The sequence below is a fragment of the Cyrtonyx montezumae genome, unplaced genomic scaffold (genome assembly GCF_038088225.1).
Source record: "Cyrtonyx montezumae isolate F1298 unplaced genomic scaffold, pur_monq_1.0 scaffold_5, whole genome shotgun sequence".
Lineage (NCBI taxonomy): Eukaryota > Metazoa > Chordata > Aves > Galliformes > Odontophoridae > Cyrtonyx > Cyrtonyx montezumae.
In genome coordinates this window covers 8,309,041-8,318,068 of record NW_027072056.1, presented here as the reverse complement: position 1 = coordinate 8,318,068, position 9,028 = coordinate 8,309,041, and the positions used below count along the sequence as shown (strand labels likewise).

At 39.7% G+C, this 9,028-nt stretch overlaps 1 long non-coding RNA gene across 1 annotated transcript; it reads right to left on the bottom strand.

Annotated features, from left to right (window-relative positions):
• Window positions 1-206: 206 nt before the first annotated feature.
• Window positions 207-6,195, bottom strand: LOC136056192 (uncharacterized). Its single transcript, XR_010622916.1, has 3 exons — window positions 6,043-6,195; window positions 4,383-4,541; window positions 207-422 (listed from the first exon to the last, which is right to left on the bottom strand). It is a non-coding gene; the product is annotated as an uncharacterized LOC136056192 (long non-coding RNA).
• Window positions 6,196-9,028: the final 2,833 nt, after the last annotated feature.

The following is a 9,028-nucleotide window of genomic DNA, read 5'->3' as shown; positions in this document are numbered from 1 at the left end:
ACATGGTGGTGGAAGCTCAGTCACAATGTGCGTACGTAGCCTTTGAATTATCTCATTTCTACAGCATGCCCTGTGCTGCATCATATTGCCCATAAAAGGCAATGGGAAGAATGTTGCAATGCTGACTTGTGAAGATTTACAGCAACATTCTTCTGTGATAACCTTTTATTTATGCTAATCAGAGGCTACTTGAAATCATTGAAATATTGTGCTAATATTACAGTAAAAGAATTCAGAAACGAATTGCTCTTATTTCTTCCCAAACTTGGTAGACTTGCTGGCTGGAGTTGTTGACTGTTCAGACTTGCATTGGCTGGTGGTGCGTTTTCCCTTTAGACTCACGTTGGCCAATTCCCTCCTTGGCGAACTTTTTCTTTAGTTATCTTAGGGAGCAGCAGTACTGGGAAGTGGCAGGAATCCATCTGCAAGTGATGAAGATTCATGTCAGCACAACACTGCTGAGGATTCAGAGTACACCTGCACAAATAACTGTTGTATTGTTTTCTTGTGGCTCTTTTGTATCAGTCCTTAAAGCTGACCATCAGCTAACACATTCCTAAGTTACCCTGACTCCAGGGGAAGCTGCTGATGGACAGGAGTCAGCTCCTTGCTACTTTGCCTCTCTCACTTTCTATGCTTGAAACATTCTCCTCTTCACTCTGGAACAGATATTTGAATCACAGTTTCACAGATGCCAGGGAGTGCCTTAGCCAGTGCAAACGGGTTGGCAGCATTTCTTTGTCTGGGTCAATGGCTTTTTAGCAATTCAGATCAGGTTAAAACACCCTGAACAAGAAGAAAGCCTGTCTGTCAGTCCAGAACAGCCCATAACCAGGTGCTTGGGGCAATCAGCTGGGAAGAAAGCTCTTGCTCTGAGAAGAAGTAACTGAGTATTTTGAACTCCTCTCCCACCTCATCAGACATGAGACTCCATAAGATAAGGCCCTGGATAAAAGCCCCTTTTCGTTCATTTTAATCTCATTCCTTAGCTCTTTCTTTTGAGACCATTATTTAGAAATCTACATCTCTGCACAAATTCTTGATGAAACTTGTCTTTAGCAAGGATGTGTAACAAGTTGCATGCTATGATGCTGAACTCAAGTATGTTCTGGCAGAAGTTGCAGATAGGCTTTCTCATCTTCCCTCTGTGCTGCTTGTTGCAAAAAAAGGGTTTTCTCTTTGGTAATAGTAAAAGATCACTCTGATTTGCAAGTTAAGAAAAAATAAAATTCAAAAAAGCTTGACACATTGTGTCAGACAGAAATGCACAACTTCACTGTGATTTTGCAGTATTTTGCTCAGAAACAAGTGATAGCCTTACACCTTTTGCTCTTAGAGTCAAACTGATTTACTGCTACTGTATGTTCAGAATGTTGCTTAAGAAAGACCATGCCAGACCCTCTAGTCTGGTCTTAGTTTCTCTTTGAACATCTGTTTGGGAAAATCAGTGACTTCTATTCATTTTTAAAGTGTATTAATAATAGTTATATTATACTGTAGTGAAAGTTATTTTGCATAACCTTTAAATATTCAAAGACTCAATATACTGTCTTAATAAAGACATTTTCACAGTAACAATTAGCAGGTTATTAGTGCTGCGATAGCTGCAACAGTGGGTAAAGGCCAGCTTGTCACATTTTTGAATGTAGAAGGTAGCATGTAGAACTGCCACCTTGGTTGGGGTCAATCTCAGGGTGTTGACTGAATAGATGAGAGCTCAGCTGTGCCAAGCAGACGAGCAGTGTGACAGTCTCCATGCTAATGTGTCGGCAGGAATTTGCGCAGGGGAAGCAGGGCACTGATGAGAGTAGCAGAATAAATCCAAGTGTGAAAGTAACTGCAGTGAAATGTCACACCCAAGCAGACAGTGACTTAGACACGTTGTTTGGAAATAGGTTGGGTTACCTGTCAGCGTGGCATTTTCTTTGGTTGCTAGAGAATAATGTTATCTGAGGATAAAACCAAGGAGCACAGATGGTTGCTACACAGACTTGATCCTCTAAACTCTTATCGCAGCTAATTATTCCACTGACGTAAGTGGAAGCACTCCTTTGAATAAGATCTGTCATATTCTCTAATTCTTTTACTGTTGAAGTACAGCTCTTTTTCGCATTCTGTGTGTAAATGTCTGTGCACTTTTAAAAATACATAACATTATTTGGGGGACAAACTGTGTTTTATGCCTGACAGTCACTGGGAACAAAGTCATTGGTTAAGACTGCAGGATACAGATATTTCTTGGAAACATTACCTCTGCACTTTCTAAACAAAGAGACACAGATTGTGATTTTACTTGTTTTCTTTTTCTAGGAGCCACCAGCTCAGAGTCCTCTGCCTGATCAGCATTTAATGCTTCCCTTCATTTTTATCCAGTCATCCAGACTTGCAGGGTAAGAACAGAGTTTACCTTGTAAACAAGAGTAATATAAAGAAAAGTGATTAAAATTTAGAATCAGACATTATTTCTTCTTACCTATTCCAAATTAGTTTGCGTATTATAGTGAAGGTCACTTATTCTTTCCTGAAATATCGATTGATTGTGAATCATGCTTATGGATGCTATTTTTGTTGTCAGGCCAGCCTCAATGCTCTGAGAACAGAACTGAAGAGTACAGAGTTTGAGGTGTTTACCTTACCTTTCTCTACAGAAACAGCCCAGCTGCCATTGGGAACACAGCAATCGAAATAAGAGTAAGTTGCCTTTGGAAATCTTGCAGCCAAGGCGTGACTTGTTTGTGTAAATTTATCATGTCACTGCCTTGTTACATCACAGTGTAGTTTTGGCATGGCAGCTTCATGATGCTGCTTCTTGCCTGATTCTTCTTTCTCACCAGCTCTCCCTCTTGAAGGTGATGTCATTACCTGTGTTTCTCTAGATGCAGAGAGAGTTCATCTTACCCATCCTCTTTACCACGTTTCTACAAGAACCATTCCCCTTTCTGGCTTACTGCCATCACTTTTGAAAACCATCATATCATCAGTGATGTAGGACAGTACGCCTTTTCTACTTATTCTACCAAAAACTTGACACGTCCCCCAGTCCCCATAATTTCCCACTAGATCTCTCCTTGCCTTTCTTTTCCTCCCCCTCTTCCCTGTTCTGTTGGCTCAATGCTTCCACCTGTCCCTGTGGCTTTTCCACCCCTTGCATCATTCTGTCCATACCATCAATGATTCTTAGCATGGGGATACTGGGAATGCCAGGAAAACAATGCTGTAAAATGAACTCTCACTATTTACACTGGTTTCCAGCTCATTCTATTAACAGGCATATGGTGTTAATCTAAGCTGTCCAACACATTAGTGGGTGGGAAGTCGCACCCAGAGGATTATTAAAACATTTTATCTGGCAGATGCCACCATATTTATTGATATGAAATCTCCCTTCCTCCGTATAAGCCACTGAAACCTCCCTCTGTGAAGTTTAACATGTTTTGTTAAACTTCACTAAGTTCTGCTGTGGCTAGACCCTGCATTCATTTTTCAGGAAAAGTTATCGCTAAGGTCAATAGGATTTTAAAATAATGAATGAGTTGTTTATTGTATTTGGCTAGTTGAACATGTTACAATTTTATATATCTAATTGCTGAAGACTACGTATGTAAATGTATACACATATTTATACGTGTACTTAGGTTTATTTGATTTTGAACTCCAAAATCTCTATTTTATATAAAATATTCCTAAAGAGAATACTTAAATTCAATTAATACTGATTCATCAAAATACTACAAAACAGTGCCAAAGTAAAGTATTACTTGAATTAACTTTCAGATATTCCTGAAGTGTGTAGGAATATCAAGCCAAAACTGGAAAGCATTTATAAAAAAATGACAAGAGATATCTGAAGAAAAAATATCAAAGTTGCCTTATTTGTCTTTCAAAAATACTCTTTTGAATTGGGAGTCCTACAGTTTTAATCAAACAACCAGAGCCAATATAAATACAAAGAAAAAGGGTCAAAAGCAATATAAAAAACATCCATTTGGAAGTGTAGAAGCTTTCTGTTTGGTTTTAGTTCACAGAGAAACTGCATTCAATTCAGTCAAGCACTGCATTTTCAAAAATTTTGTGGTTCTGGCTTAATTCCACAAAAGAGAAAAACTTCAAAGTTAAGGATCAAGCCTCCAATATTTGGTCACAATATGACACAGTTGGGTAAAATTGAGCATGGTAACCCGTCGTGATAGAAGTAGGGAGGGGGTGATCTCTGACCCTTGGATTTTCTTTCTTTTGCTGATTGAATCATAACAAATTCGAACATAGATGAACTGGTTTTTGCAGTTGTCTTTGCATTTTCTCTTGGAAGCAAGTAAGTAAAAGCCTTCTAGGAAGCATGCACACGTCTGTTGGTAACTAAACTTTTGCTGATGATTCTATACCTCTCAGACATGTACTAGACTTAACTGCTCTTACTGCTGACCTCTTTGGTGTCCTTTGTTTCTGTGGGTCCTTATGAGCAGCCTTCTTTTTCAACTGGCTGGATCAGGTCCATGGCCACCATATCTGGTGACGTGCAGTACAGTGGTATGTTGTCCCTCCTATAATGAGCTCAGAAAATGAGAAACAGTGAGGAAACATCTTTCTTTAATAACTCTGTTGATAGAGCTTGGGAAAGTGGGCAATGTTTTAGGCTCAGAGCCAGCAAGATTGTGTGCAATTTTCTGTAGTAAGGCAAGTCAATGGATATATAGAAAAGAGCTTTTGGAGAGAAGAAAAATCACATATGTTGCTACATCTTATAGGTTAAAAATTTTCCATTGCCTTCTGTTCTTTAAAGGGAAAATTGGATTTTGTGAGAATATTTTTTCCAGAAAAAAGTATCTGCTTTCTGTAGAAAATCAGGGCTATTCATCAGAAAGCCAAACACCTGCAAGCCAAATATTTCTGGCTGAAAGTACTGATGTGGAGTGCTGCTGCTGCACCTCTTGGGAGGATGGCAGTTTGGTGCTTCATTTCCATGCTCTTTGTTACCAGATGCACAAGTGCCACATCTTTGTTGCTTTACATGACTGTGTTCAAGTCAGGGACAGGAGCTTACGTGGCCGAATGGCTGAAGCATGTGGCAGCAATGCTGCTGTGAAGCAAAATCTGGATGTGAGCTGATTTCTTCCTATTCTCTAAATACAAGACATAGGGCCTAAACACAAATAGGGCGGGGTGGAGTAGATACTTGGGCAGCTGGAACTCTAGGTCAAGTGAAGTAGGATTCTCATGCCAATGCAGCCCCACAGAGATGTCCTGAAGCACCTAACCCTACCATTTGCACAGCTAGATAAGTATTCCTGAGTAGTTTTCAGGTGGAGTCTCTGTTATTTTATCATTATGAAAAGAAATCCTTTCAGATTTTCCAATTAAAAATAATGAGCTCTAATAGTATTTGGAAAGCAATGGGCCTGACTGTTCTGTTTTAACTCCAAGAGGTGTACAGACACACTGGGTTACCTATAGTTGGAGCTTCATAATGCATGAAACTTTGGTCAATTGTTCTAACAATTATGTATTTTTTTGAGAATTGTATTTCGGTTTTGGTCAAATCTAGATTAAAAAAAAAAAACTGTTGGCAAAACAAACAAAAAAAATTATCCTTTTTTCCAACCCAAAATATTTAGTTAAGCTTCAAAGAACAGCTTCATTTTTGGTCTTGGGCCATTTCACACATTTTAAAGCTTTCTTCTTTTTAAATTTAGGCCAAATTTAAAATGGACAGCTGAAAGCCTTTGTTTTGTAATGGAAGTGTTTTGGCAGTTCTAGAATGAAATGCTCCGTTTTGAAATACTAAAATGAAGTGTTTTGACATTTCATTTTTCTTTCTCTCTATTGTTTCATCTGGATCTATTTGTTAAATTCCATTCAAATTCAGGAGGAGTCCCAGTGCCTCTGAAATGCCTCTGTGTGGTATATTTATTATTTGTCAGAAAGCAGTGAATCATTAAGCTCTGCATCAGTTCAACATTAAATAACAGGAGAGGATGCTTAATAGGGAATTGATTGTATACAGCTACATTTCTCCCTCATAATTACTGCTTTAAGAGCGAGCACCCAGCAGTGTGGAGCCACTGCAGGAAGGACACAGCTTTCACCCATCTGGCAGAAGAGGTGGCAGACAGTCCTCAGATCTTTCAACTGGTGCTGATTTCTCCTCTCCTTCAAGTAGGTCAGTCTTCTTCCTCTCTATGTGTCAGTGTAAATTGTATGCCTTGTTCCAGTGTTTCTGTAGCTGTTAGCTGGAATGAATAGATGAAATGAATGAAAAACTTTTGTTTTCTTAATTTTGTGGTTGCTGTTTTTGAACATTCAAAGAACTGAGATGGCCTCACAAGGATAGCTGTAAATTATGAAGTTGTAGTTTCAGAAGTGTAGTTTGGCTAAGATTGAGGAGCAGTCCTATGATTTTCTTTGGTGCTGCATACACTGAGCAACCAGAAAAAGACCTGTGGGGGAAAGGGGCTGGGGGAGGACAAAAAATGTGCTAAGTAACGCTAGTGGCACACAGGCAGTACTGAAATTTCTTAGACACAAGGCAGGGTCTCCAGGTACTTCTTCCTCAAATCTGGAAAGATATGGTCTTGTTTCAGGAGGCATGCGGTGGAATTCATGTGTATTCAGTCAAGGAAGAAACTTGAGGATTATTCATCTACAGAGACACTTGAGAAAGCTTTCAAGGAAGAATCTTAGTTAAATCTTAGTATATGCAGTTACTGCACTTCTGATTTATTGCCTTTCTTCTGTCTTTTCCCATTAATGAAGATTGAAGTTGGGTATACTCCAACTTGCTTAAATATTTCTAAAAGATACTCACCTGCATTTGAAGTAAACAGCTGGCATACCAGCAGTTTTCTCTTTTCAGGCTGCTCAGCTTCACCAGGGCTATTCACAGCTTGCACTTTACTAAGGTCGTTGGTATCACTGTTACACTTTTTCTGTATTACATTAGGATCAAGTTCCGGTAGTTAACAAGTCAGAAAATATTCCTGGGGGTGGAGAGGAGCTAGGTAGATGAATATATTCCATGTGTCCACTTTATTTCTGGAATTACTGCTCTCATCCATGTGAGAAATAATTGTGATAAAAAATAGGCCTGACCTGCAGTACCCCAAATCCCAAAGAAATACTTCTGCAGGACGCACTCTGAATGTTCCACTCCACCTTGGCCAAAGCACGATGAGATCTCAACTCTTGGCTGCTGCTCAATGTCTGGACACTAAATAGTCTCTGGGCCAAAAGTTGTACTACTGTAATTAGGAATAGTTCCCATAAAACATCCATGTTCTTGAAATTCAAAGCCAGATTTGGCCCACCACATGGACTGAGTTCAACTGAAAGCTAGGGTCTGGATTCTGCTCTGAGTTATGGTGAAGTAGAGGAAAATTAACTGCTTTGGTTTTAATTGGCTTCAGACCTTGGGTCTCATACTGACATAACTGTGCTGACCTCAGTGGAATTGGTCCTAATTTATGCCTCTGTAACTGAGATTGCAATGTACATTGTTTAAATTCTGTTGAGTGTGTCTTCTTCCAGGATGGAAACTATGTGCAAACTATAGCAGCCTCTTCCCTAAGATTGAGGCTTGTCATATCTGAGATTTTTGGTGGGGCAAGGGTGTGGGGAAAAGGATATAAAGCACACTGTGTTTAGTGATACCTTGTATACTTCAAATCCTGCAGTGTTCTGCCTCCCTAGGAGACTAGAGGGCTTCTGTCCTCTCATCCTAATATAAAGAATATTCTAGCTCTGTAATCACTCTAAAGGAGGCAGGGGAGCACCCGTAGGAACTTAAAATGGCAAAATGTAGTGGATATAGTCAGGTTTTTTTCATATGTGGGCTTTTGTGCTAATTGATTTTTTTCTTGCAGCTTCTGTTTTTCCCAGTGTTACACATTGCATTTCTGAAGCATTTGATGAATGAGATGCTGTGCAGCTGAAAGATCACGTCTCAAATGGCTCACTTGGCTCGCCCATACTGAACTGACTGCCTGAGTTGCAGCAAGGGGAATGGTTGCTTTACACTCAGAACACACTGTAAGTCTTAAATATAGCCTAAAGGAGCCTTCACCTTGTAGGAATAATACACACACACACACACACACGCGGGCGCACGCGCGCATGTGTGTGTGTGCACATGTATATACAAACATGAAAAGCAACTCAGTCTTCCTTTGCTTGCACTGGAAATACTGTTTTTCAGGCTGACTTTTTCCCCTGTTAGCAATGAATTTTGGCCAGGAATCCCAGCATGCCACAAGAAATCAAGCTGAGACCACATTAAGCGTGACTGGCAGGGCAAGGTTATAGCATGTAACACTATGCTGTGGTGACCTGTTACAGAGTTAGAGGCTGTGAGGCGTGAGGCTGGGTCAGATAACCCTATTGCAAGTGAAGCAAAAGCAAAGCTCAAAGCAGCTTAGGTTGTTTACTCTTTCAAGAGGCAATTAGTGAGAACTTTTTTTTGTTGTTTTTGAAAGCATATTCTGAAAACTTCAGCTGCAGGGCTTGAAATTTACCTTCCAGAATCAAGCTGTGTACCTATGGCATACTCCTACTTTCTACAGTGTTTTGAAAAGAATTTTTAAAACCTCCTATACAAAATGACTGCTGAAATCAGGCTGTCAAAGGCAGAGATGTTCAAGAGCTGTGAAGTAAAGCACTGCATCAGACAGCCAGTAACAGTGTAGGGTTGGTGGATCTTTCCTGTGAGGAGTTTTCTCAGCATGAAGTTAGGCGTTCTCTTAAGAGAAAAAGAGAGATGCAGGTAAATTCTTTACATTATCAATGGACTTCCTTCAAATCTGTATTTGAAATACTGATATCTTTCCTTTTGTCATTTTAAATTTCACTTACTCCTTAGACTTAGCTGCCCTTGGGGTACTGCCAATTTAATGTGGCTCTCATGGGAATTTGGCTTGGTGTTTCAAGGTACGGTAATGAAGAGGCTGGTATTAAAATAGACTCAAGACACAGTACATAAATCAGCTTCCAGAATCACAGTGAAGCACTATATGAACTTTGATTTCTGTAGTGGCACACT